This window comes from Orbicella faveolata, unplaced genomic scaffold (assembly GCF_042242905.1).
Source record: "Orbicella faveolata isolate gen_17 unplaced genomic scaffold, um_ofav_v1 contig_15, whole genome shotgun sequence".
Classification (NCBI taxonomy): domain Eukaryota; kingdom Metazoa; phylum Cnidaria; class Anthozoa; order Scleractinia; family Merulinidae; genus Orbicella; species Orbicella faveolata.
This window is the reverse complement of record NW_028301542.1, coordinates 7,305,460-7,329,328: the sequence shown is the minus strand read 5'-3', so window position 1 is coordinate 7,329,328 and position 23,869 is coordinate 7,305,460. Positions and strand designations below refer to the sequence as shown.

Genomic DNA, 23,869 nt, shown 5'->3' with positions numbered 1-23,869 from the left:
GTCTTGCATTGGAATTACATTGTGGGAATGTCAGGACGAGAAAGAGATGCCGAGAATGTTACAGAAAACTGGATCCAAAAGTGTCACATGAGGAAGGTAGTCTAATTGAAATCTTAACCTATACCAGTGTTTATTTTTATCTGCCTTATAACTGCCACGACGAGCTCCTCTTCGTTCTAATTAAATATCAGCCACCTCCAAAGTTAAACCAAATGCAAACACCAGCCTGCGGATATTAAAGGTGTCTTACTAGAGACTTGATGGACTATAAAAGCCCAACTTTAATTTGAACTCATGCAGCCAGAACTAGCGGTCAAAGGATCTTTCAATATAAAGCGACCTCTCTGTGGAATGAGTTTAGCCTACGCCCAAATTTAGCGCATCCGTGACGGATTTCAAGCGCCTACTCATGCAGGTGAAAGCTTCTTAAAGGAGAAGGTCACTCCAAAAACCGTGTATTTTTTTTTCCATCACCAATAAAAAGTTCACATTGAGTTGAGTTTCTCACCGTTGTTTCAGCTTCTGAAGTGGATGCGATCCCAATGAAAAAGAGGTGAAAAGTTAGACACTGGGAGCCGCCATGTTGAAAGGATCTTGAAGGCCAGGCCGCATATCCGTGACGTCATTCCGTCCGAGAGTGTGTTTCTTCTTTTGAGCTTAAGTATGGCTGCTCTTGAAGCCAGAACGTGCTAGTGATTCCGCGGGAGATAATAATCAAGTTGAATTGAATGATCGGTTGGAAAATGCTCTGTGGTGTACTTGTGAGAGATGTGCAACCATACCCACGCAAACAGAATGTGTTTGTTGCCGAGAACAGCCGGAGTAGGTCACCAAGATGGAAGGTGCATTTTGCAGTACAATTGCAATGGACGCAGTTAGTGGAAGATGTTTATTTTTAATTGTAAATTGCTCTCAGAGTTGAACTGGTGGCTTAAATAAATCCCCAGTTTAGTGCTTTTGATCTGATTTGTCTTCATTTTCATGTTACTGGCGGTTCAATGCGGAGGGAGTTCTGGTATCACAGAAACTGACAAGTTTTCAATGGTGTGTTGATGCTTTCCACTTCACAAGTCTGTGTTTTTACTTATAAGATTTGGATACGTTTTGCTCGTGTTCGTACGTGTTTGCCTAGATTTCTTTACACGTATGGACTACGTGGACTCTTGTGAAATACGTAGTGACTTTACATTTAAGATGCGAAGTGAAATCGACGTCTTTGAATCGAAATGTGAAATTGACGACATTCCTTATCAGTACCTAAGATTTTTTGTGAGAATTGTAATTTGTATTGTTGGAAAGCCAAGCATATGTAATAAATTTTGGATAGAGGAAAATAGTATATACAACTTTTACATGCGTAAACCAGCGGAAGGAAAATTGACTCTGCAAGTGTGTTTTCCGTATCGCATGTGTCGTGTTTACTGGCAGCGTTACTTGACAAAGCATGCAGTAATAATACAGTTTCATTTTTCATCGTAACGCTGCTTTTATTGCCATAGTAATTCCCAAAAATAAATTGAATGAAAAAAAAAAAAAAAAAAAAAAAAACCGTCCTTAAGTAATGATGAATTGTGTTGATAAAATTGTAAACAAATTGCAACACATTTCCGACAAAATATTATTTACATGGGGATATGGGATTTCGCTATAGCAGGACTTGTTATCGGTTAATTGTCGATAAATAGATAGGACTGATGTACAATTAACCACTTCTTCCGATGTATTTCAAATCACATTAGACAGCATTTAAAATTTGAAGTATTTTAACGTATCTCTGGCTGTCAAGGCCGATTATTAAACACGCTCTGAGTTTTTGGATCACATAAAAGATTTATAGATCGAAAATATGCTTTTTCGATAAAAGAAAACCGAGGTGGGTTATTCTGACATGTAATTTTAAAGAAATCTGCAGGGCATTTGAAGTTCCCACGGTACCCTAAGAAATTTAATAAATTCACCCCAAAAAAATGCGTGCAGTCGCTGTGCATCAATGAACACGAAAACACGAAAAACCTTGCCCCAGTCTAGGAAAAATATTGAATCAAAGCTTGCAACATGGAAGCTTTTTTTTTATAAATACTGGTAAGACTGGTAAATGAAGAATAGAATTTCATTCAGCCATTTCCCCTGTTATTATAGGCAAAAAGTGGCAAACTGATATATACATGCAAAACCCGTGATTCACGCCGTTTTAGCGTCTTTTCGTGAAAATATATTAAGCCTGAAGGGTTGAAAATTTTTGGCGACTGAAATACTTGTGCTGGTGACCAAACCTGAAAATTTAGGGGCCAGCTGGCCCCAAGGTTTTTTTCTTGAAATTCAAGTCCCCGTCCAGCGAGGAGCTTCAATTTCTTGCGCAAAAATAATATTTACCAAATCAAGTCAACGACAGTTCTGCCGGACAAAAATATTTTTAAAAAATTAAAAGTATAGCTGATAGCTACCTCTTTTCGTTCCTTGCGATGCGCCGTTCGCTTGCAATGCGTGCCTTTACAAGAGCCTCCCGTTAAAAAAAATTGTCGGAAAGCATTTTTCAGTGACCTACTTCTTGTGTTTCCACCCACAAGCTCAAATCGGTATTCAGTTTTGAAACAGTCGCCTGTGAAATGCTCGTTGCACACATACACATTTTTGAGTTTTTTTCGCCTGAATCTCTCATCCCGACGTAGCTGTTCGAACCGCTTTTAGCAATTTTTTGTTCTTTGCAGTCAAATCAAGGAAAGTCACCCCTCTTTCCCTATCCTTTTCGGTTCGGGTTTTACAGCCCGGGGCCGAACATTTAGCTCACAACTGAATAAACGAATTTGGAGCAGAAAGGAAGCCTTTGAGCTTCGCGCCAATTCGGACGGAATGACGTCACGAATATGCGGCCTGGCCTGCAAGATCCTTTCAAAATGGCGGCTCCCGGTGTCGATTTTTTCACTTCTTTTTCATTGGGATCGCATCTAGTTCAGAAGCTAAAACAACGGTGAGTAACTCAACTCAATGTGAACTTTTTATTGGTGATGGAAAAAAATACACAGTTTTTGGAGTGACCTTCTCCTTTAATGACTGTTTTACGTAATTTTATTAAACCTTTGTTTTCTTTTTACGTTATCATTGTCATGTGTTAAGCTTTCTTCGTATGTCATACTAGTCGATTAAGTTTTTTCCTTCGTCTCTCTTGCAACCAATGAGTGTCGACCGACTTGGAATGCAATTAGGTGAGCGTCTGTATAGCAATAGGGACTCCTGATCGAATCATACAACAGGTGTTTTTTTTTTAGAAAATAATACAAGCCTTTCATATACCTTTGCAGACAATGGTAATGTTTTCTTATACCTTAGTTTGTTTCATTAAGTAAAAGTAGCAACCCAATTAGGATTTTATCAAAGTTTTACTAAAATCTTTGGACACTTTTAACATAACCGTCAACATCAGCAAAAAACTTTGAGCAGTGTGTGATTGTTTTATACTCTCATGAAAGTATAGAAGTCAAACCCGGGGGGGGGGGGGATTCCCTGGTTGATAGACAGATGACAAGAATGAAATTCTTCAAAACTGCTATTGAGAAATACAAACACGTTTTTGTTTTAAATTGGCGTGACAAGATTTAAATTGTACGTAGCTAATAAAGTAACTAAAGCTTGAAAAACTGAACAGAGTCTGATAGCTTATAATTTTCCAGTAAATGGTTGAAAACTCAACGCAGCTGTTTCATTATAATTTTCAAATTTCATGTTTGCTTCTAATTGGAGCAACGTGCAGCCATATATCTTATATGTAATAACTGACATAGCAAGATAAAAGTAGATTCCATTTTGAAAAGAACATTTAAGAAGAACTGAAACAGCTATGCAACGTTCTGTCTGATGGAATTTTCAACTCTGTATTCCACTTTTTCCATGACACACTCTGGAGCATTAGCCCCTCGGCTGCCAAATCCCCTCTACAACCTACTTATCAAATAAAGTTTACTTCTAGGGATAAGACAGAACAATCGTAATGTTGAGAGCAATTTTAATGCTTAATCTCAACACAGAAATTGAAATAATGTTGAAGAATGCAACAGAAACGACAACGTTGGATAAGACAAATTAAAGTTCAAAACACGCAAAACTCCAGGAGCAATCGACAAACTTTACATCTAATTTTCTGGTCTTGTTAAAGGCCATTTTTTATATAAATGCACATATCGTTTCGTTTCGATTCGATGCGTTGCGTTGCGCTGAGCTTATGCGTTGCGTTTCGTTTCGTTTCGGTTGTTTAATTTTGGTTTGGTTTGGTTTCATTTTATTTCATTTCACACCTCGAGGTGTCTCCTAACAAAGCATTGGCACAATTCCGTAGCTGCCCGTGATTCTGGAAAACTGCACATTTCACAAGTCCGCTCTAAAATGGGCCATAGAGTACCTAGAAGAGAACCTACAAGACGAAGACCACACGGCATATATATCACCTAACAGGACGTTTCTTTACTATGACAACGACATAATCAAAGGCGCTTATAAAGACTTTAAACTCCCAACCAAACAGAGGCTGTTGTACTTCACGAAGGTTATAAAAGAGCTGGAGAGTGCTGACAATGGGAGCCGGGCATACTTCCAGGTAAAGTAAATGCAAGAGAATATGAAGAGCATTAGAGCTAATCTTTGTTCCCAAAGTAATTCTTCTCCAGTTGTTTTAAGACATAGTACCCAGTTTTTCCGAGGTTAATTCTAAAACGCTTGTTGCGTGGATGTTTTCGAGTAGGGTAAAATTGCGTGCAAAGCCGTTTGACATGTCCATGCGAGCAAGATGCGTGCCACAAGATTGGCTATTTCTAGGCCATTTACTGGCAGCGGTCTAAAAATAACTTGGGGGAGATTACTCTTGGAATAAGTCTATATGGGAGGTATCTGTCTTACCCTTCATGCTCTCTAGGTACGTGTTAATCTCTAAATGTTTGAAATAATCCCGCTAAAAAATGTTAACTTGCATGCGCAGTCGACGCTATTGCACGCATAAGAACCAGAGTTGCAGAGGAGGTTTGTTTCGAAAGTTTGCTCTCGTGTTCTCGTGTCCTGAGTCACGCGTACATTTGTGTGACCTTACATGATATGAATGCGACATCATGCCCGCTATTCGCTGGATCCGCTATTGTTGGGATTGCTGACAGTTAAACATGAACCGTTTAATTAATGGTAATTTTCTTCTCACAGTCATTGTTGGTCCTTCAAGAGGGTGTGAGCTCATCAGCGCTGGAAGACATTGATTCATTTAATTACACGTGGCTTCTGGACCTTGTAAAGCGCATGGAGTGGAGCAATGAAGTCACTAACATGCTATTGGTTGGAATGCATGATGTTGTCACTCCTACGCACACGACGCCTCGGAAAATCTTTATGTTCAGGTCAGCACAAAAGGCTCTAGAAAAACGTACACACATCTTATTCATGCCGTGGAGCATTAGTTAAGGCTAAATAATATATTTTGTTAGTTTTCTGCAGCTAACAGCTATCTTTAGAAGAAACAAAACACAAACCGCGGTGATAAACATGGAACCAAAACGCATGTTAAACAAAGTTAATCTCCTTGACGTTTCGTATGTACAACATACATCTTCAGAAGTGACCGTTAACTAGATTACAATCGAAATTAAACGCGAAGAAAAAGAAAAAGACTGGTATCTAATAATATGTAACAAGACTAATGGTTAATAACAAACAGATGAGTCTGCGGGAGAGAAAAAAAATACCATAATAATAATAACAATACAAAATGTTAGTAAAGAAAAGGTTTCTCACTGCCAACGTTTTCATTCAAGGCTGGCTTTAAATCACGAATTAACAATATTTCCTTAATTTTACAATGTATATCTGACCTACCAGTTGCTAAGATATCAAAATTGTGCCATTTAATATTATGACCCGTGGAAGTAACGTGATCCGCAATGGCTGAGGTGTGACCGCTTTTAGCAAGAGCCTTAAAATGTTCAGTTTTTCTATCATGTCGTCGACGCTTTGTTTTTCCTATGTAAAAATCATCACAGTCCCAGCAGCTTGCCTTGTAAACCACCTTAGACATCTGAGAACGGCTGAACCTGTCCTTGTAGGGGAAAAAAGACTTAATTCGGCGGGTGTTTCGGAAAATTATTTTAACGTTAAAACAACCATAAAAGTTATAGATACAAGATTTAAGTTGCTGGGTAATTACTTTACTTTGGAACCCTGAAAATGGTAAAACAATGAAGATTTCTCTCTGGGGAACTGTAGTGATAGGGTCTTTAAGTTTGTTTTGATGTCTATTCACTACATCGTTCATGTTGTACGTGATGATACCACGGGGATAACCATTGCGTGACAATAGCTTCCTGAGATCATCCAAGGCAGACTGTAATGATGAAGACGATGAACAGATGCGAAGTCAACGATAAGTAAGGGTGCGGATGAGGTTTAGCTTGTACTTGCGAGGTGTGAAGGAGTCCCATTTCGTGTAAAGGCCAGTGAAAGTTTTCTTACGGTAAATGGATGTTGAGAATGAATTGTTATGGTGTTTGACAAGAACATCAAGGAATGGAAGTTCGTGATCCTGTTCAAATTCAATGGTAAATTTGATGTTGACATGTCGGTCGTTGAGATAAGAGAGAAATTTAACAGCAGCGTCCTTATTGTCAAATAAGGTGAAGGTGTCAACGTATCTGCACCAAATGGTAGGAGGAGCACTGTTATTCATCACCCACTTCTCCACAAAATGACACATAAAAATATTGGCCAAGACAGGACCCAAAGGGGAACCCATGGCAACACCATCAATTTGACAGCTATCTTTTTAGAGACTTATCTCTATCTCGGCCTCATAGATTTAAGATTGTCCTAACGAGGGAAGCTCTGTTACAATATTTGCCTCGTTGACATGAGCAGTTCAGCTTATGAACGAGCTACAAAAATATCAGTTCTGAATATTACAAGGGAATAGCGCCGTTAACTGTCTCTAGGAATTTGAGCACGATTTTTTGGATAGTATTTGTGCGGCGTTGGCAGGTTAAAAAACCTAAAACTTTCCAAAGAATATATGAGCTCATAAGGGTTTTTGCAACCCAGAAATGTTGCAGTTTTTAAATCCAATTTCGCGTTGAATATTACACCCAAAGAGAGCTAGAAGCTTCGCTGATTTTACCAAGTTGCACACGTTTTTAAACGTTTGTAGTCAATTCGTATCTAGCATAGTGCGTAAAGCAGTATGTTTATCGGTGGAAAAATATAAACAATGATGACCACAACGAGCACTCCATTGGGCTCAGCCATCTTGGGTAATCATTTCAGGTTCCACTGACAGCGATGCAAATATCTCTAATTCAAAAATTTCCACTCTCTCTGTATTCTGTTTAACTGCGCGAAAATTAGGGCGAAAGCTAAAAATTCCTCTCAATGCATAGTTTCATGAAGGTTTTCACCGCATCACTATCAAACTTTATCTGACATTGATCGATGTTAGTAACCTCAATAAATGATATATACAATAAGAATTTTTTTTTCTTGCTGGACGCAGTGGGAGATTGCGAGCGGCCAAGCGAGTCTGATCTTGATTCATCAGTTCCACTCCCAGGTTAGTCATATTTCTTTTTTATTTGCATCGCAGATTTTTGGACGAAAACGTGTGATACTATTCAGCCCGAATTATTTTCGTTCGCTGTATCCTTTTCCTATTGGGCATTCCCATGATCGGCAAAGCCAGGTGAGATTCAGTGATGTGAAGTGATAGTTACGTAAATTCCGGGGGGGGGGGTACTCCCAGAAAAATTGGGTAGGGGTGTGCAGCCCGCTTCCTAAAACCATTACCCTATTTATGACCAAAATCTGCGATATTCCCTACCCTATTTATGACCTGACTAAAAATTCGAAACCCTACTTATGACCTTTAAATCGAAACCCTGTTTCAGACCTGCGTTATAATTAGTTACCTAGTTCAGACCAATGTTAAATTACCGTAAACGTAATTTATGAAGGGCTTTTGTTGATTTTCTTTTCGATAATGACGAAAAAGTAGCTTCTTCTTAAAAACATATTCATATCAAGGTTAGAGTGCAAAAGTCATACCCTGTTTATGACCAAAATGGCCAAAATTCCTTAAAATCGATACCCCATTTATGACCAAAACGGCTGAAAAACCATACCTTTCGGGGCCGCACATACCTACATAGCTCATATAAGGGAGTACCCCCCCCCCCCCCCGGAGTAATAGTCGATTATCACTACCTCTTGTTCCAAGGGGGTTTTTGCTTTGTTTTTTTTTTTTTTTGCTTGGTTTTTTCTTTAGTTGATGTTGTTGATGATGGTTTATTATTTTGTCTTTTACTGTTAAACTAACTAGACCTTCCAAGAGTATAAATGCATACCAATGAATTGTTAGGTTAACTTGACGCAATGCTGAGTAGGAACCTGAGATGACTGGCATCCAATGGCATCTATTGGCGGGTTGGGGTGGGGTTAAGGCTAGTAACCCTTCTATCGGAGGGGAATGGGTAGTAATTCTTTTAGCCGCCCTATGCTACAAAATCGGTGATAAAAGCCGAGAGCTATGAGCCAGTTAGCATTGAGAGTCCCTGTCCATAAAAATGGAAAATAACTCGGCAAGGGTCGAAAATTCGATTTCGCTCATATTTTTGTGGTAGATAGGCTAGGGCATGACAAAAACTATTGAATAGCTTTTTGGCAAAATATCCTTTTAATTCAGAGAAATATGCAAATTGCCAAATTCCGCTAAAATCGTCATTTGACGCACAATTTATTAAATAAATTTTAGAGCCTCGCATGCAAAACCACGTCATTCTCCCGTCTTTAAAACACTCAAATATTTTTGTGCAATGTTTAAATGTGTGCTGGGTTACTTTTAGGAAATGTTGCGTTGTCTTTTTGGGCGCAAAATAATTAAATTTCGAAGACATGTATTTCATTCACTTAAAAGTACTTCGTGTATATAATTAATTTACACCATGTGCGAAACCTTCAAATGGATTAAGCTTCTGGTGGTTTAATTGCAGAAGGATGATCTACAGATTCCTGTAAAAATTTCTTTGGGCAAATGATTGTGAGCGACGCGAGAGCTTTTCAAAGTACGTTAAAAATGCAAATATTTGACCAATTCCTCGTCAAGTTTCAATTTACGGGTTAGACGTATATTTTAGCATGGGCCACATGACTTGACCTATAATAGTTTGAAATAGACACAGAGCTGATAATTTCGAAATGTTCTAACCTCATTTGCTGTAAAAGGCAGGTCCAAAGCCGATTTGACGTGTTTCTCTCACCATTCGTCGCACATAAAGCAGAAGTTTACTTTTTTTTACATAACGTCCGATGTACATCGCCAACTGTCAACTTATTTAATGGTCGAATACCATGAATCTGTGACCCTCTTTCGACACATATGATCACCACTGCATCTAAGTCAAAAACGGCTAAGTCATTTGTAGATAGTTGCTTGCTTTGCACTACACCAAAATATTACGTTTGATCATCATGGTTTGATGGCTTGAATCCTTGCTTGCAGCGGTTCCTTGTTCGTCACGCAATACTGTCATCCCATTTTAGGGGGTAGGGGTAGGACAATTTCTATCCTAATACATAAGGCTCCGTAAGGCTGGGAACCACTGGGAGCACACAATCGTGTTGAGTAGGAAGAGAGTAAATTAAGAAATGAGAAGAATGAATAGTTTACCATTGCCCCTGTTGTTATCTTTCACTCGATCACCGCTACCTACATGCCCTGCGTAACACTGTAACGCTAAACTCATACCTAGGTCTTTTGGCGCTGTGCAATTATGTTTGGTTTACATGTAACACAGTGGGCTACCCCCCGGGGGGTACTGCCATATATGGGCTATATAGGTATGTGCCGCTGTGAAGGGTATGGTTTTCAAGCAGTTTAATCTAGCATAGGGTATATAAATCAGAGCGTTTGGGTCTAGAATAGGGTATCATTTTTCACGAAACTGACTAGTTGGTTGAAGATTTCATCTAAACTAAGGAAACCAGGAATTGCCACTCAAAAATATGAAAAAATGAAATCGGCAAGTTTAAATTTTTGTAACTCAACCTCAACATCGTCGATAGATGACTATCGTAAAACACTACTGGATATTATTAACTGTCAAAAATCGGGATTCAGACGGAAATCGGCGGTTTTAATACTGGTTACCCTAGTATAGGGTAGCAAAATTCAGCTGAACTAGCTCTAGTATAGGTTAAGGGTTCCAGGGTCCCAACGGCACATCCCCACCCAGAAATTCCTAAAGTACCCCCCCCCCGGGGGGGGGGCTACCCACGGGGAAATGGGTGATGACCGCAATTTGGGCTAGCTGCTTAAATAGAGGTTGGTGTACCTTAAATATTTAATTTTTCACTATCGGGTTATAAATTTCTTTGTGAACATGGAGTCAATTCAAGACAATCATGATTGACGTGTATTTGAATTATCACTCGTCATGCACCTTCAATTTCAGACTCTTATCTGCCATCGCCCTTTCCAAAACAAAGTGTTTAAATTTTGGGTGGGCGCTGAATAGGGGTAAAGACAATAATGAAACCCTTATCGGAACGACCAAATAATAATCATAATCATAAATAAATATTTATATAGCGCCTATCCATGCTTGCTCTAGGCGCTGTACAATTCGCCAAAATGAGCTGTACTAATCTTAATAATTAAAAATGTGCATTTAAGAAAGTAATAAAAAGTAAAAATCGCTAAGAATAATAAGTTTTCTTAACAAGATGAGTTTTGAGTTTAGATTGAAAAGAACTTAGATTGTCACATGAGCGGAAACAGCAAAAGCTCGAGAACCATACGTCTTCAGGTGAAAATTCGTGGGGTTAAGAAGTAGTAAGTGTGATGATCGGAGGATTCTGGAAGGTTGGTAGTACGTTACTAGATCTTGAATGTAGACAGGAGATTGTTGATGAAGAGCCTTAAAGGTAAGTAATATAATCTTGAATTTAATGCGTTCAGAAACAGGAAGCCAGTGTAATTCTTTCAGTATTGGAGTGATGTCGTCGTACTTTCGGGAACAGGTGATAAGTCGGGCATTTGCGTTCTGAACAGACTGGAGCTTTTTTAACGCACACTTCGGTACATTGTACAAAAGAGAGTTGCGGTGGTCGAGTTTGGAAGACACAAAAGCATGGACCAGGATCTCGGTGGTTTTCGTAGATAAGAATTTCCTTACCCGGGAGATGTTGCGCAGATGATAAGAAGCTGACCAAATGGTGCCGCGGAGGTAACCGGTCGATAGGTGGTTTATTTACAATATTTTACTGACAATAATTTTGGACTGTATTGACAACAGTCCTCTATTTTCTGTTACAAACATACCAACGCCTCGCCACTAGGCAAACAAAATACGCCAAATAAAATGGCATGGCCAGGGCTATTTACTCACATAATTACTAATTAAATTTAGTCTGTTTTTCTCATGAATTAGACACGTTGTGATTTCCTATTTTTATTTCAGCTAGTTCTTGCTTCATTGATCTATAATTTGTTTCATGGCGACTTTTTTAAAATTCTAGTGAGTACAGGCACTAGCTTTATCAGCTATTGTCTAAAACATCAAAACGTACAACAAACGTGATTTGGACCGAGGCCACGTACACTATAGAATACGATTATAAATACAGTCATATTATTATATATATGAACAAACTGATGAACAATGATTAAATTGTTTCATTTATCCTGAGAGTGCTCTATACAAAATGGATCAAACTGTGCAACATATGCCGTGACAGCATTGCGTGACGAACAAATAACGGCTGTAAAATTGTGCTGCGCAGACACGCTTATCAGCAATGGTCAGCAATGGCGCAGTGCAAAGCAAGCAGCTATCTACAAATGACTCAGCCGTTTTTGACTTAGATGCAGTGATGTTCAGATGCGCAGAAAGATGGTCACAGATTCATGGTATTCGACCAATAATAGGTTGACAGTTGGCGATGTACATCGGACGTTAACCTTGTGTAAACACAAGGTTACACATGTGCGACGAATGGTGAGAGATCGACTAGAAACTCGTCAAATCGGCTTTGGACCTGCCTCTCGCAACAAATAAGGTTAGAAAATTTCGAAATTATCAGCTCTGTGTCTATTTCAAACTATTATAGGTCAAGTCATATGGCGCATGCTAAAATATACGGGTCTAACCCGTAAATTGAAACTTGACGACGAATGGTCAAATATTTGCATTTTTGACGTACTTTGAAAAGCTCTCGCGTCGCTCACAATCATCTGCCCAAAGACATTTTTACAGGAATCTGTAGATCATCCTTCTGCAATTCAACCACCAGAAGCTTAATCCATTTGAAGGTTTCGCACATGGTGTCGGCACGAAGTACCTTTAAGTGAATGAAATACATGTCTTCGAAATTTAATGATTTTGCACCCAAAAAGACAACGCAACATTCCCTAAAACCAACCCAGTGCACATTTAAACATTGCACAAAAATATTTGAGTGTTTTAAAGACGGAAAAATGATGTGGTTTTGCATGCGAGGCTCTCAAACTTGTTAATAAAATGGTGCGTCAAATGACAATTTTAACGGAATTTGGCAATTTGCAGATTTCTTTGAAATAAAAGAATATTTTGCCAAAAAAAACTATCCAGTAGTTTTTGTAATGCCCTAGCCTGTCTAGCATAAGAATATGAGCGAAATCGAATTTTCGACCCTTGCCGCGAAATTAAGAATTTGTCTGATTTTTACAGGCAGGCACTCTTAAGAGGTTTACTTTAAGCATCTCGTAACTTCTACGCCATTCTGCTTGTTTCTTTCTTGTTAAAGGTGGACTTCAAAAACCCGGATCTAGACAGGTTTCCCAGGTTTAGCGAGATAGGAGGAATGGAGGTGGCTATGGAGCCTGGAGAAGTGCTTTATATTCCACATTACTGGTGGCATTACATTGAAAGTGAAATGCACAGGTAATCATAATCCTTCTACTCGTGAAGTGGCTAAAGGCTCGAAAATTGAGACTCACAGCTGCAGCACTTGACAGTTAAGGCTATTAACATTCAGTCTCGCTTTAGGGTTTTATCTGCAAAGGTTGAACTTAGAATAGCATAATGAACAGTACCGCGGCATCAGTTTCTCAATGGCGTCTTCTCACTGAAGGATCACAAACCGGTCTTAGAAGTTAACCACCATGCCGGATAACAGACAGTACCGCATAAGAGCTCTGCTCATTAGCTTTACTTGGATGGATACACGCCGCCAGAGTTTAATCCTTAAAGTTTTAAAGCTAGAATTCCCCGGTACAACTGAAGCACCAGTACATACAGTACTTACAACATAATGTTAATTTCAATGGTCAGAAAGTAGGGTTGTAGCTAGTGGGTTGAAACGTAGAAGAAAAAAAAAAAAAAAAAACAGAAGTAAAGCTTCCATTTCCATTAGTTTTACGTGTATGGACGCCCGCCAGAGTTTCAGTGATTCACAAAGTTCTACAGGTAATACAGAAACACCAGTACATACAGTACTTACAACATAATACTCATAGCAATGGTCAGATATTAGGGATGTATCTACAAGGTTGAAACTTAGAGCAGCTCAGTTAATAGAAGTAAAGCTCATGATTAGTAGCCTTAATTCATTTACAAAGTCACACGCTGGGCGGATTTCATTCAACTAGAGTACTGATTTTTGGCGATTTATATTCCCTTTTTAGCAACACTATATCAGTAAATTTCTGGTTTGAACCAAAAAACACGACGACTATGAATGATGTCGTTAAAGATCCAGAAGAGTCAGACAATAAAAGTGCTGAAGCCCTGACGGAGAAAGGCCTTGAAAGTGAAAAACCACAAGAGTACGAGAACAACCCTCTAGTTGAATCCGAGCAAACCGTGAAGAAAGATTTACTAACGGGTAGCGATGGAAAACAACCTAACGAGCACAATGACGAAGAGGAAAAAGATCAAGTTAAAGTTGTTATAAGCGAGGAGGGAGAGAAAGTTGAAACGGAGGCAATAAATGAAGAAAGTCAGGAGGACGAAGAAGCAGACATCGAGCGTTCCGCTGCGCAATACCTGGCCCTTTTGAGAGAGACGGAGACGTTACTTTTTCGTGCTACTCTAAATCTCGAAAAAGTTAGTCAACAAATAGTTTCTGGCTAAAAGAAAGCTCTGTAATTCTTACGAAGGGGAAGGATAGTTCAGCCAGGCCCACTGGTAGATGTAATGCGGTTACGCTGTACGCCTTTTATCTTGACCAAACTTTGGGAAGACTGGGTACCAGTGTAGCCCGATAAGAAGACTGCGATTGTTTGGGTGTGCTGTTTAATTAAGAAAGAGAAAACGTGCACTGTGTTTCTATCGAGCTACAGAAACACAAGTGGGAGTTTGGGAGAACTAGAAATGCTTTGGGAATATGAGCTAACAGGTGAGTGTTTTCACAGCTTTTTCGAGTTCTTCCAGACCTCTACGAGTGTTTCTATGACTCGAAAGAAACACAGAGAACATCGATTTTGTTTCTAAAGAAAACAGCCTGTTTACTTTGAACACCAAAATGTAAATTCTCTTTGCTCCGCCATCATTACGTCAACAGCTTGTGCTAGTTCTGTGTTTATATCAAGTTTTAGAAACACCAATTTTTAACCAATCAGCAAGCGTGTTTTCTTTCGGCAATTTTCTAGAAGTGCGCCGAATTTCCTACTTTTAAGTATCGTGTAGTGCGCTGGTAGACTTCACAATACATATAACGGCCGTGTGTTCGACTCAGGGGTAGATAGTCTTGATTCGTAGCTATATATAACGCTGGTGATAACAAAATTGTCCGTCCGATCAGTGGAAGTGACCAGAAGTGGTTGTATGGCATAATTTCCAGAGAGGGGGCAACCTGAAAACCTAAAATCGGGGTAAAAGTGTAAAGGTGCTCGCTCAGCTGTGTACTGTATTGTTACAAACCCAAAAAGGACTCTTTACTTGTGTCGCTGTTATAAGAGCGGTTAATCAAGGAAACTATCTGAAGAACCATGCAGAAATTGCCTTGGCCGTTATGCAGTTTCACAGTTTTTAATCGCTTGCCTCGAAAATTAAAGAGATTTTAGAGAACAAAACAGAAACAAAGAGAATAGAATCATATAAAATCTTGGTCTTCGGCCATCGTAAACAGAAAAACATCTGCAGGAGTTGCAGCCAGCATTGAATGCCGATGTCAGCAGTGAAAAGCTTTTACTTTACCAGGAGAGCTTCTCCGTTGTTCACTTTACAGACAGTTTCCGTTTGAAACGTCTTAAATTTATACTGCAGATGTTTTTCTGTCTAGGTTCCAGACCCCCATTGATACAGTATAAATAACTTTCCAAAAAATTTTAACGGTTATACTTTTGAAAATGTATGTTGACTAGCATACTAAACGTCAAGTTCATGTTTTTAAAGTGTTTATCACCGCTGTTTGTTTTATATTTTTAAAGAGAGCAGATTTTCGAGAGCAAAGAGAACACTAAAGAGACAAGGAGATTTTCCGCGCAGGAAGAAAGTTCCAATCTCCATACAGGGAAAAAGTACTTTCTATTTCCACCAAAACTTACTGACTCTACGGTTTGCCTATTAAATGCAGGCACCTCGGTTTATTGATAAATCACCTCCAAGAGCTAGAGGGGCGGACGGTCATTAACGCACTGCATTCGTCGATAAAACTGAGGACACTTGTAATAAGCCATTTCCGAGCTTATCTTATGCCTTTGTTTCAAAACGAGTCTGCGAGCAAAACCTTTCATATGAAAATGAGTTTGCATGAAAATGAGCCTGTAGGCTGAAGACATTACATACGAATGGTTTCGTGCGAAAACTCGTTCTGACACATACAGAGGCGAAAGGCAACTCGGGATTGACCTATTATTGTGCTATTTGTTATAACCGAACCTAAATGTCTGTCTTATTTTTGTCTCTTTACAGGTCAAGAAGATTTTAGACGAACTGCTGACAGGAAGATTTGATTATTTGTAATATTATTAATATCCAGCAATTAAATCAATAGCAAGTTAAACAAGTCAGCCAAACGACTGGGTAGATCGACTCCTTTTGAGTTTCGAGAGTAATCAATATTCCAACGAGTTCTAAAAACAGTACAAATATTCCATGATATTTATATTCAGTGCAGACCTGTTAAACAGGTTAGATTTAGTCCCAGTATTTCCCTCGACCACGCCCCTTTTGTTCTTCCTTTTTTGTTTCTTTTCTCCTTTTTTTCCCAAAAAAGCCTTATTCTTAGCATCACGCTGTTACTGGCCATCGCCTTACTCTGCGTGCTCGTCAATATTAAACAAGACTGTAAACAAACCCAGCGAAACTAAATGTCCAAAAAGTTGTACGCATTTTTTTCTCCTTTGTGTTTAAGCTAAGACAACAAATAATAGACATACACTTTGTATAAATGGCGTCGATATTTGAATAACAATACATCCTAAGCCTCACATTCATGTGAAAAATCATTTGTCTGGAAACATAAGTTCGAGGCTAAGGATGTACAAAGTATTCTTATTCAAATGTAGGCGCCATTCATACAATGTACTGCATGTGCATGTGAACTTGATTGCACTTGAAATAAGCTCACTCTGTTGTGGAAGTCAGTAAATCATAGAATTGTTCAGTAAGTCCGTTTATATAAATAATTGCGCTAAGAGGTAATCAGCGCGATAATGAATGAACGAAAAAAAAAAACGAAAGAACTGAAAAATAAAAGAGTTAAAATAACAAATAACTAAATGTTATGTACAAACAATGAGTAACTAAATAAAATTAATTAGTCATAAATGGATAAACAGCAAATAAGTGAGTCAATCATCAATCAATGAAATCAATCAATTAATTAATCGATCATTCCGTCAACACTCAGGTAGTCAAATCAATCATCCATTACATAGAAATATAAGCGTTATATTTAGGTAATTTGTTAATTAAAATTAATCAATGTCTATCTATAAATCATATATTAAATTTACGAAAATGCGCCCTTTTGTGCGGAACAGCTGTCACCTCTGTACTTAGTAAGGTTCTTTCCGAAGGAAGCTGTAAATGACACTCCCTCGAAAGCCATTTTATCCGGGGTGGGGCGGTACTTCCTCATATGGACTATATATGCGGCCCCAAAGGGGTTTGGTCTTTTCGCTATTTTTGTCAGAAATAGGGTACCGATTTTTGCCGTTTTGGCTTCAAATAGGGTAGGGAAAATCTCAGAATTTGGTCTTAAATAGGGTAACAGTTTTGGGATTTAGGTCGCACACCCCCACCCAATTTTTTCAAACTTCTTCTCGTCCTAATCTCCTAGCTAGAGGCGTGTCTTCCATTTAGGACTGCCAAAATGGCGGCTGTTTAAGACCATGATGTAATTCTTACGTCATATGGCAACATGCGTCGTCAAATTTTGCTGCCGCCTTTACAAGGAGTCAGTTGAAAAGCGAAATTTCATCCATCCCCTCTGCAAAATACCACTAAAACGCTATTAGGATTAACACATTTAACGTATTACAACTTATGGCAATTAACTAACAATGACCAATAATTTAAGTGCTGCTTAATTAAAGATGCAAAGGAATGATTTGTAAAAGAGTCTGAGACCCCATATAAAAACAAATTCACCATAATCAATTATAATATATAGATTTAGGCCAGCCTAAAAGCGTAGCTCCTGGGCCGGGTTGTTCAAAGCCCGATTAGGCTAACCCAGAAAAAGGTAGAATTTTGATTTGAGTTTTGTAACTTTGCAGTGAGGTTTCTGTATATTGTTTGGCCTTCTGTTTTGAGTTTTAATAATCAACATATACACAAAACAAAACAGCAAAAAACATTTGTATAGAAGAAAAAGTTATAATTCCATTAACTTTTAATCCTGGGTTAGCGTAAACCGGCTTCCGAGCAATCCTGCCCTGTTTCCAACACGCTAACCTAATATGAGCCCGCGATCCAATCGACAACCAGAACTTAGTCAGCGGTCAACTTCAAGAAAACACGTGACCTCGAGGAGCTGTAAACCTGAGCCCGCAATATGGTCACGTGATACTGGTCAGCGGATACCTTGTTTTGACAGGTGTAAATTGATCATAACATGGATGTCCAATATCAAGGAAGTACACAGTAAACCAAGGGTGCATGTCTCTGTCAACCTATTATTTGGAGTATGGCCGCCATGTTGGGCAACTCCGCCGTCGTCGTCGTCGTCGTGCGTACGCGCCCACGAGCAATACCGCTAGCCATGATAACCATGAGAAAATCAACTCATGGGTTTCCTTTTCTTTCCTATATGAGTATGGGGCTCCGCTTGGCGGCCCTTCGGGCCGCCGGAGCTCCGCTATAAAAGCGGAAATAAAAACCGAAATAAAAAAAGAATAGTTTCCACATTTTCAGATGCCGCTGTCAAGTTGCAAAACGTGATCTATACATTTTGAAACGAGGCAATAACATCTGGAAGATGTCGACGCTTTATTTAGGTATATATTTTCGCTTATTTTCAGATTGAAGTGCTCACCATGTAAACAAATAATACACTGCACAGTGAGCGAATCTCTAAAAGCAGAATGTTCCACTTGATACGGGCTGTTTGCAGTATAAGACATGGACGGAAGGGAATTTTTTTATGACTGCAAAGCTTAAAAATACTGAATACTGACCTTTTATGAATATCGAAGCGCGCATTTGAATTTTGCCGTTCGTTTCTCGGTTAAATTGTTTACGCCAAACCTGACCACTAGGCTAGATGTACCTGAGAAAACTGTAGGCTTGATAAATATTTTGTAGAAATCTATCGTAGGCGTCGCGTTAATTTATATTAAACTTTCTTCATTCTTAGTACTTCGAGCCTTACAGACGTTTTGTTATTTGTCGAGAAGACACATCATGGGATTCAAGACCGGCTCAAATTTTGAAACCTCCAAACTTTCGTGTTTGAGGTCAGAAGCGTTGCAGTAAATGAGAAGGGAATCGAACTTGGCGCTGTATTCGAACGGTAACTCTAGGATTTTACTGAGCCTTATATAGCTGACTTGAGCATCGAAGTAACTTAGACCATAAAATACTACATCATGTGTAAAAATGATAAGATAATCAAACTTTTCAAAACAGCTACTGTGTAAAAAGAAAGAATCATTGTCAACCCCGTTGAAATGTGTTGCAATAGAATGTGTTGCAATAGAATTATTGCATAAAAAATTTGTCATATCTTTCTATGGGCTATAACTTTTAATACCATAAAAACACTTTCTACGGGTTAAATATACACCCACCTGTTAGGATATCAAAAAATATTTCTGGGCAAATGGTTTTAAGTCGACCGCCTTGGCCTGTGTTTCTCATAGATTTTGCCCAAAATCCGCCGTTGGAATGTAAACAATTGCGTGACGCGGATAGCCACTCTCGAGTAAATATTCGTTTGCAACAATCCGATGAAAGCAATTTTTGAAACGCTGTGTGGATAAAATAATGGAAAATGTTTTTTTTTGTTCAAGTTAGTATAAAAATATATTTTTTCATTTGCATTGCAACGCCCACGACATCCCCGATAAAGAACGTGACTACAGTGCTCCGGGAAATGATTTTAACACTTGTTTACTTTATTAATTTCACTGATAATTTACAATACAGTGGCAGTTTTAGAGATACACTTAACCAATCCTCTATGGTTTATGGCAATTGAATCATTTACTGACAAATAAAGTCAAGTAGAAATAGCATAAATTCTATAAACTATACTAACTGCGTGACGGCGTCTCAGCTCTTCTAGCTGCGTAGAAAATTTGTACCTACCCAATATGTTCAAACTCAGCTAGGAAACTCGGAATTTCTTGAATTGAATTAGCCGAGGAAGAAATTGCGTTTAAGTTTCAATCATACTGGGAAAAAAATCCATCTTTTCTACTTTGGTTGTTTGATCAATTAACTGAAATTTGCAGATCATAACACTGGTAGACTAATAAACATTACAGTGGTCGATCTAGGACTAGGTTTACACAAAAGGAGTTTTTCCGGATTCGTAAAAGTTTTCGGATTCATCAATTTTAAAGAATTCGGACTAGTAGGGGTTTACAGTGAAAGGATATTCGGATTCTTAACCGTTTGCACACGGCGATAACTCCGGGAACATTCATGATGGAATGGTTAACAAGCAGTTTGTTCCCTCGACAACGAGAAACAAAATGCCTCCGAAAATAAGGCTAGGGGTAGGTTGAGACAGTCTGAAGTTTTCTTTGAACTCGCTGACCACGGTACTGTTGTCCATCATGTCAGGTCCCTCCAGGCATTTATTCTGGTCTTTACTTAATATCTAGAACCATCGAGGTTTTCGATCGTGCCATCGTCGTCATCTGCGCAGTAATGTATGGAGGACGTCAATATTGTTTGCGTCGATAAATTGGGTTTCTGAGGAATATGGCATTACCCATTATAAAAGTGATTACCTACACCTGAAACAGCGCGAAGTAATCAGCAAGCGACTGCCATCAAATAGCCATCAATGTGTCTACGACTCGACTACGACTCGATCATGTAATCCGCCATTTTCGTTCCACCGCAAACTCAAAAGATTACAGGCGAAAAAATATCCGGGTCGAGAGAAAATCGTTTACACGACAAAACTCTCTGGATTCAAACGTTTTCGGATTTAAAGTTCACACTTTAAATTCCGGCTTCAACATCTCCGGAGACACGACCAAACCGGGGAGTTTTTATTTCAGATTCGTCCACTTTTGTGTAAACGGCAAAATCAATCCGGCACTAAAACGTTCCGAATTCATCACGAATCCGGAACAATTTCCTCTAGTGTAAACCTACAATCCATGCCATAAGTTGTTGGGACACCTCCCCTTTTTGCGCGCTAGAACCCACGAGTATAATTGCAAGTATAATTGACCCCCTCCCCCTAGCAAAGTTGCAAGAAAATGAAGCTATTCTGGAGACTAGATCGGACGTGGGAAAAAAGGAAAAAGGGACAATAGAAAGTGGTTAGACAGTTGTGTTGGAACCGAGCGTGATTGCTAAAAAATCGTTATTATGGGAATAAGACGTGAATATCTATCTTATCTTCTCTTTATTTGGAGAATACTGTTCTAGGAGGCGAACAATTCTTGAAACATGGTTTTTTTTTTCTTCAAGATTTTTATCAACATTGACAAGGGGCAAAGGGGTAGGCGGGCTTGCGTGGTTTTGGTCTTAAGAGAGGCCGCCTGTGAAGTCATCTGCCGTGAACTGTCCCAACACTTTTGACCAGGACTGTAGTCTTAAATGAACAGCGAACATTCATCTCGTTTGTTCGCGGAAGTCGGCCACGGAAGAGCGAATTTCAATGAAATATATATATAATTTGATTAAGCAATTAGCCAAAAATAGGTTGGCCGCCAAAACAGTTTAGGGTTTAGCCCAACTCTAACCTTAAGTTTTAAGACTGAAGGAAAAAAAACTCTGTCAAGATAATATTATTGAGCATTTCAGTTGTTTGAAAAGAAACATTCGCGCACAATGAGCTATATGTACAGTACGTGGGTAACCTGGAAAGCAATCCGTCCAGCACAGTAATTGTTCAAATTAACAGCTCACCGAGACACCGGCACGGTTAATGCCTCTTATTTATGATTTAAACTTTTAGGATTTGTTAAGTTTGCTTTTTCCGACTTTTTAGAAGGAGAAAAGGCACTACATGTACTGGTACAAATAAAAAGGTTTAACCGAAAATCGATCCGTCGAAATCAACAAATACAAATTTAATCACTGTAGCGTTCCTTTAGATCACGTAAGGTTACAAACCAACAATATCAACTTGTCATTACGCTTAACAAATGAACTTAGAACGATTTTCGCTCTAGAACTCGTTCTTGTAATTAAAATGATCAAAGAAAGAACGACAGCTTAAAACGACATAGCAGTAACACCCGAACTCCAAGTAAATTGCTTTTAATTGGCGTTTTTAATTAACGAAATTTTCAAAGCGATGCCTTTCAAAATATTTAAGCTAAAAGGGGTCCATTATGTTTTTCTTTTTTCACCCAAATGTTCTAAGATAGCCATCTGCGGTTTCTTTGAAACGAATTATGTATTCAGGGTGACCGCCTGCGTCACGCAATTGTTTACATTCCCACGGCGGTTCAGGGAAAAATTTATGAGAAGCACAGGCCAAGGCGGGCGACTTAAAACCATTTGCCCAGAGATGTTTTTTGATTTTCAAACAGGTGGGTGTATAGTTAACCCGTAGAAAGTGTTTTTACGGCATTTAAAGTTATAGCCCATAGAAAAATATGGCGATATTTTGGTGCTATAATTTGTTTGCAACACATTGTAATATTTTGCGTTTCTGTTCGATCTCAGTTCGGGCTCAAACGAAACCTCGATTTATTTTATTTTTCGCTCAGTCATACCATGAAGACCTGAGCTGAATATAAAGATCATTGAAAGATTCTCAAGTAGCTGTTGTGCGACGCGCAAAGCAATCAAATTTTCAAAAAATTTAACATAACAGGAAGTAGATTTTGAGCTCAATCGGGGAGAAATCGTTTTTCGCAAATTTCTCCCAAAAAAGGTTGCATTAGCACAAACTAACTATGGCCGTTTGTTAACTAGCTAGGGCCAATCTATGGGCAAAAAAATGAGCAAAATCGATTTTTCGACTTGTGCCGTTGTTTGGTCCATAGTTATGGGCACTGGCTCTTAATACTCCCGTGAATACTAGCGTGAATATTCGCGTGAATGCTTGCGCGGACACTCGCGTGAATACTCGAGTGAATGCTCGAATGAGTTAGGCCTCGATATCTTTCCCCTTCGCCTATAGCAGAGATATCAGTGACGTCACCTATTGTCATTAATATACCAACCAGAGAACTATTAGCTGATGAAACAAAGAATTCTTTTGTTTAACGTTTTGAACATTTAAATAACGAAAACAAAGTTTGTAAACAAATACCTTTCCTATATGCGGCTCAAAAGTTTATCCTAACCTGATACGAAACTGCTTATCATCTCATCTAGTCACACACCCTTTCCACAAATCAGGACTCACAGGATTTGAAGAAGGGGTGCGTTTAGAGGAGTTCAAAGTGCCTGCTGCAACCCGAAAGGACCAGAAGCTGGAACAGCGTCTTCTGCAAAGTCCACCCGCACGGGCCTGGGGCCGGCATAATAAGGATCGCCCTGGCCGCAGCTTGAGGTTGTTAAGGAGTTAAGGAACAAACAAATGCGCAAATTAGCTGAAATTGTTCCAAGTTTACTTAACAAGGAGTACTGCTCAAAGCTCACAAATGAATGAATGAAGTAGGAACTTTCCAGTAAATAAAGCAAGTGACAAGTAAATTAAGTCCTTCTCAGTCACAGCATGGCGGAATGTTTTGACTAGAGGTATGGAGATGTAATTCACTTTAGTCAGCTTTTTGCCTTCGGGGCAAATCTGTAATCTCAATACAGTGACTGAAGTTTACTAGCTTATTTAGAACAAAGATCTGGGCAACTGCACTGCTTTACTGTTGATTCCTATGATTATGATTATGATTATGCTTATGCTTATGCTTATGCTTATGCTTATGCTTATGCTTATGCTTATGCTTATGCTTATGCTTATGCTTATGCTTATGCTTATGCTTATGCTTATGCTTATGCTTATGCTTATGCTTTTGCTTTTGCTTACGCTTACGCTTATGATTATGATTATGATTATGATTATGATTATGATTATGATTATGATTATGATTATGATTATGATTATGATTATGATTATGATTATGATTATGATTATAGACGGAGCGGACGGACGGACGTGCCACGGCTTGCTCCGCTACTTCTTAACATCAGTTTATTCTTTTTATCCTTTTTAAACGTTTAACCCTCAATATGTACCTACCGGAGAATTTATTAGATTTTATTGGGGGTTTTGGTCCAGAATACACGGC

The 23,869-nt window shown here is 38.8% G+C and overlaps 1 pseudogene across 1 annotated transcript; it reads left to right on the top strand.

Annotated features, from left to right (window-relative positions):
• The first annotated feature begins 27 nt into the window (after positions 1 to 27).
• On the top strand, positions 28 to 16,781 carry LOC110044327 (hypoxia-inducible factor 1-alpha inhibitor-like; annotated as a pseudogene). The gene is made up of 7 exons (XR_016206865.1): positions 28 to 96; positions 4,331 to 4,588; positions 5,182 to 5,372; positions 7,601 to 7,696; positions 12,796 to 12,932; positions 13,676 to 14,096; positions 15,906 to 16,781. The product of XR_016206865.1 is annotated as a hypoxia-inducible factor 1-alpha inhibitor-like (transcript).
• The last annotated feature ends 7,088 nt before the right edge of the window (positions 16,782 to 23,869 follow it).